This window comes from Perognathus longimembris, chromosome 28 (assembly GCF_023159225.1).
Source record: "Perognathus longimembris pacificus isolate PPM17 chromosome 28, ASM2315922v1, whole genome shotgun sequence".
Classification (NCBI taxonomy): domain Eukaryota; kingdom Metazoa; phylum Chordata; class Mammalia; order Rodentia; family Heteromyidae; genus Perognathus; species Perognathus longimembris.
The window spans coordinates 45,897,095-45,902,650 of NC_063188.1; the positions used below are offsets into that span (position 1 = coordinate 45,897,095).

A 5,556-nucleotide genomic window follows, 5' to 3' on the forward strand; every position below is an offset into this window, starting at 1 on the left:
GATTCTAACAGGATTTTTCTCCAGCTTAATTTTATGGTAGCCCATAAATGGGTAAGACTGGCTATTGTATATGTCATTTGAACTCATATTTATGTCCCTGCTTAAAATCATCTCCATTATTCATTATTTTAGCATTATTAAAGAATAAGACAATTTTCACTGGTTCCCTGGGAAGAACCTAATACGGATGATGTCTTTTAGTGGATTAATATACCAAATCAATCAATTGTCATAAAATAAAAGAAATAGAGGAAAACCTGCTGGTACATATGAAAATAAGGGCAAGGAAAGGAGGGATATTTATACATTTTATGGGTGAAAATTGGACTAATGAGTGGGCAAGTAAGTGAGTCTAGCTCAAAGAAAGGAGAACAGAGAAACACCTGAGTTCCTACAACTGAAACCTAGAGCAATCTGGACACTAAATCTGATATGTGGCTTAGAAATCATATATGGGTGAACATACATGAGCAGAAAAGACAAACTAGGAAGCAAATATCTTAATTCACTTGCTTTAATTTTTTTCTAGGCCTACATTATCTGTCTGTCTTTAAAGTTTAAGGGAATACCAAAATCGAGAGACAAAGGATAAAAAGACAAACTAATGCAATGCAATACTTACAAAACTATATGGTGTAAACCAACTGTACACCACATGAGGGAAAGAAGGAAATAAGGAGGGGGAAGATGGAAATCGGGATGGGGAGGCAGGGGGAAATGAAGGGGGAGATAACAATTTGGATAAGAAATGTGCTCACTGCCTTATGTATGAAACTGTTACCACTCTGTACATCACTTTGACAATAAAGAAATTGAAAAAAAGCTAAAAAAAAGATATCTTTGGACTTTTATATCAGTTTACTCAACAAACCACTGTTCATATTGTTTTTCCTCCTCTTTGTTTTTCCTAGTTTTTTCTTCCATTGCTCTTCTGCTCTTCTTCCATGTACTTCAACCTCCTCCCTCTTCCAATCACCTACTAATGATTGTTTGGAACTTTGCAATTTTAGAGTTTTATTCATAGGTCATGTGGTTCAAGAGAGTCAAATATTGATAAACAAATTCATACAAACCTAATATATCCAAAATGTCACTTGAAATATTTCTGGTGGGACACATAAGTCTTTGTTAAAATACTAAACTGTTTTGATTTTCATTAGCTTCACAAACCAATGTTACAAACAATTCAATGATGAAGTTGAAAGATAATATTCTATCCAGAGGCTCCACTAGATATTTTTCTGTATTAGCATATATTAATTTTACAAAGTGGTCTCTCTTTGATATTTCCATAAATGAAGATATTTTGATCAAATTCGCCATTTCTGTTGCTGCTTATCTCCACTTATCCCTATTTAAAAGAATTTTAATGAATTTTGTTACTCACTTTTCATGCAGGGCTATGAAATACTTCAATCATTTTCCACCCGCTCATTCACACTATCCTTACACTCTGCCTGACCTGCTGGTTTCCAGCTCAGAGTGTCCATCCATTTTTTTTTTGCTATGGCATTCATATTTTTAGGTCTAAGTTCCACTATGAGAAAGAACATGTGATAATTTTTCTTTCTATGTGTGGTTTACTTCATTTATCACAATGAATTCTTGTTTTTTTAATTTTTTTTAATTTTTATTGTCAAATTGATATACAGAGCGGTTACAGTTTCATATGTTAGGCATTAGATACATTTCTTTTACTGTTTGTTACCTCCTTCCTCATTCCCTCCTCCCCCCTCCCCCTTTCCCTTTCCCCCCATGAGTTGTTCAGTAGATTTACACTAAACAGTTTTGCAAGTATTGCTTTTGTAATCGTTTGTCTTTTTTACCCTGTGTCTTTCAATTTTGGTATTCCCTTTCAGTTTCCTAGTTCTAATACTTCACATAGCACAATGAACTCCTGTTTCATACATTATCCTGCACATGGTAAAATCTGATTAATCGTTATGGCTAAACAATGCTCGTGTGTGTGTGTGTGTGTGTGTGTGTGTGTGTGTGTGTGTGTGTGTGTATCCATTCATCAATGGCTAAACATCTATTCTGGTTTCATAACTTGGTTCTTGTGAATACACATGGGTATATGGGTATGTCTATAGCACGCAAACTCACATTCTTTTGGCTATATACCAAGAAGTGGTATCACAAGATCATATAATAGTTATGGGTTTGTTTCTTAAGAGACTTCCATATTGATTTTGATAGTGGCTGAAATAAGTTGGATTCCTGACTACAGTGTAGGAGGCCTTTTTCCCTCTTATGCATCCAGAACACTATAGCATTTTGATTCTATCTAGTGTCTGGTTTGGTATTACTCTTCTCCATACTCTGTTGCTATATAAAGTTTAAAATAAATTTTGAAAGCCCTGCTTAAAAATTGTTGGTGGGGTTTTGAGTACAGTTACACTGTAGTCCAACTACAGATTAATTTGGAGAGACAATACGCAACTACAATTTCATCTTCAAGTTCATGACATATTCTATTTCTCTAAATTTTTAATAATACATTGCAATGCTTTGTAATCTTTGTTGTTTAAAATATAAGCCTTTTAAGTATTTCATTAAATTCATTTTCATGTGCATTACATTTAATTTTCTACTACAAATGTTGCTTTTTTTTTTTTTTTTGGCCAGTCCTAGGCGGTGAACTCAGGCCTGAGCACTGTCCCTGGCTTCTTTTTGCTCAAGGCTAGCACTCTGCCACTTGAGCCACAGCGCCACTTCTGGCCATTTTCTGTATATGTGGTGCTGAGGAATCGAACCCAGGGCCTCATGTATACAAGGCAAGCACTCTTGCCACTAGGCCGTATTCCCAGCCCACAAATGTTGCTTTTTAAAATAGATATTTTTTGGCTCTTTGCACATGTGTTCAAATATAAATTTGACATGATAAAGTCAGTCCAATTTCACTTGAAATTATTGAGATATTAATTGATTTAGAATAAAATTCAACCTTTATAAAAACTGTATGATTCTTTGAATTTCGATAAATACCACCAAGATCAAGGTATAATGGAATTCAGTCACCCTACCAAATTCTCTCATCTGCTCTACAAGCTACTCTTGCTTCCAGCTCCAGCCTCTGGCAGTGATTGATTGGTTCCCTACCTCTTTTATAATTCTCTTATTTAGAAAATGTGGTAGGAATATAATTAAATAGTAGCATTTGAGTCTATTTCTTCAATTAGCAAAATGTACGACCCAAATATACACTTATGTTCATTAGTATTTTGGCTTCATTTTACTTGCTGAGTAGTGTTCCATTGTTTTAGGTATGTAATGAAGCTTGCTAATCTATTCACAAATTGTTCCTAAATTTTATTTTTATGAATTAATTCACTGTAAGGTTTAATAAAGTAGGTAGCCTCTAAAGAATGCCACATGGTATTCAGGCAGGAGAGAAAAGTTTACTCCGGAACTGCTGGCTGGCCTGTGGCCTGGAAGATGTTGGCTAGAGAGAAGGCTTGACTGCCCCCCCCCCCACCTGCCTTATCTAGGGCTTGGGAGGGGAGGTGTGGCCAGGTTAATTAGGATGTGACCTCAGAGAAGGGGTAACTGCCTCCAGGTATGCCGGTTACCCAGGTAACTGGGTGGAGACTTAACCAGGTGTGTATTTTTTGGGGGGGCGGGGGCATCTGCGTGGAGCCTTCCCAGCGTGAGCCTCACATCCATAAATTATTCATATAGTAAATATGCATTTTTATGAAAATAATTTTTCTGTCCCTGGTAAAATTTAGGAGTGACATTGCAGGTTTTGTGTTTTACATCAAAAAAAAAAAAAAAAAAAAAAAAACTGTCACAAACCAGCAGAGGCACTTAAATGGAGCAGCCACAGCCTGTGCCCTTTCAGTCTACCAGCCCTCCGCTGCCCTCCACCTGTCCTGGGGTCTCATTTCCCTTTCTTCTTCTTTCTCCATTCCTTCCTTCCTCCTGTACCTTCCCACCTGCTCCAATTGTTCCATCCCCAGCCCCCCATCTTCCTCTTCCCTCCGCTCCTCTTCTCCCCTCAGTGGCCGGAAGCCTGCCTTTTTTTTACTTGACCACCTGAAATCAGCTTTCTATAACACGTCTCGACATGGACACTGATGTGATGGAAGGAAGATTTAATGTTACTCTTACCATCTGGCTGCTCATGCATGGGAAAGAAGTTGGTAGTGTCATCGGAATAAAAGGAGAATAGGTCAAGAAGATGAGAGAGGAGAGTGGTGCCCATATTAACATCTCTGAAGGTAATGGTCCTGAGAGAATTATCACTTTGGTTGGACCCACCAGTGCCATCGTCAAGGCCTTTACTTTGATCATTGACAAGCAGGAGAAGGATATCAGCAGCTCTATGACCAGTAGTCCAGCTTCCACAAGACCCTCCATCACTCTAAGACTAGTCGTTCCTGCTAGTCAGTGCTGCTCTCTCATTGGGAAAGGTGGTTGCAAGATCAGGCAATTGCGAGAAAGTACAGGGGCTCAAGTCCAAATGGCGGGTGATATGCTGGCAAACTCAACTGAGAGGGCCATCAGTAATTGCTGGTATTCCACAATCTATCATTGAGTGTGTCAAGCAGATCTGCATGCTCATTTTGGAGTTCCCTCCGAAGGGTGTCAACATCCCCTACCGGCCCAAGCTGTCAAGTTCTTCAGTGAGCTTTGCAGGTGGTCCGGACAGGAGCAACGCCGCCGGCAGCAATAGTGCGAGCTTCCCTCACACTAGTCCGTCCATGTGCCTCAGTTCTGAACAGGAAGGATCTTCTCTTGATTTGACCAAGTTGCACTAGTTGGCAACGCAATCGTCTCATTTTCCCATGATGCCTGGCAACACCGGATTCCGTGCAGGTCTGGATGTATCTGCTCACATTACATGTCAAGAACTCACTATCCCAAATGACTTGATTGGCAGTATAATTGGGCTTCAAGGAGCCAAAATCAATGAGATTCGTCGCATGTCTGGTACGCATATCAAAATTTCGAACCCGGTGGAAGGCTCTCCTGATAGGCGGGTTACCGTCACCGGATCTGCTGCCAGCATTAGCTTGGCTCAATATTTAATCAATGTCAGGCTTTCTTCTGAGATTGATGGCATAGGGGGCGTCTAAGAACAACGTAGACTTTTCCGTAATTCCTTTGTGGTGTTCTCCTCTACGACTCAAGATTCATCTCTGTAGTTTCTGAATAGTCAGCGATTCCAGGTTTTAAATAGTCTGTAAAATTTTTTTCTACACACTTCATAGTGTACTTGTGATTTTTTTAATTAAGGGGTTTTAATTCCTTTCTCTGTTTAGCTATTAATGCTGAGATAATATTTAATTTCATAAGCGCCCCCCCCCCATTATTCGTGGTTTTGTTTTGGCTCTTGACTAGATAAGGCAGGGCTGGGTGGGGGCCGCCCCTTCTCTCCGGAGGTGTGGCCAGGTGAATAGAGGTGGCTGCCTCTAGGTATGCCAGTTACCTAGGTAACACAGGTACTGAGTGGAGACTTTACACAGGCAGGGGCATCTGCATGGAGCTCTCCTGGGGTGGGCCTTACAGTAACAATGTTGGGCAAGAAATGTACTACTTACCTTTCTTATG

The 5,556-nt window shown here is 39.6% G+C and overlaps 1 pseudogene; it reads left to right on the forward strand.

Annotated features, from left to right (window-relative positions):
• The first annotated feature begins 4,069 nt into the window (after nt 1–4,069).
• LOC125343798 lies at nt 4,070–5,081 on the forward strand (annotated as a pseudogene).
• Nucleotides 5,082–5,556: the final 475 nt, after the last annotated feature.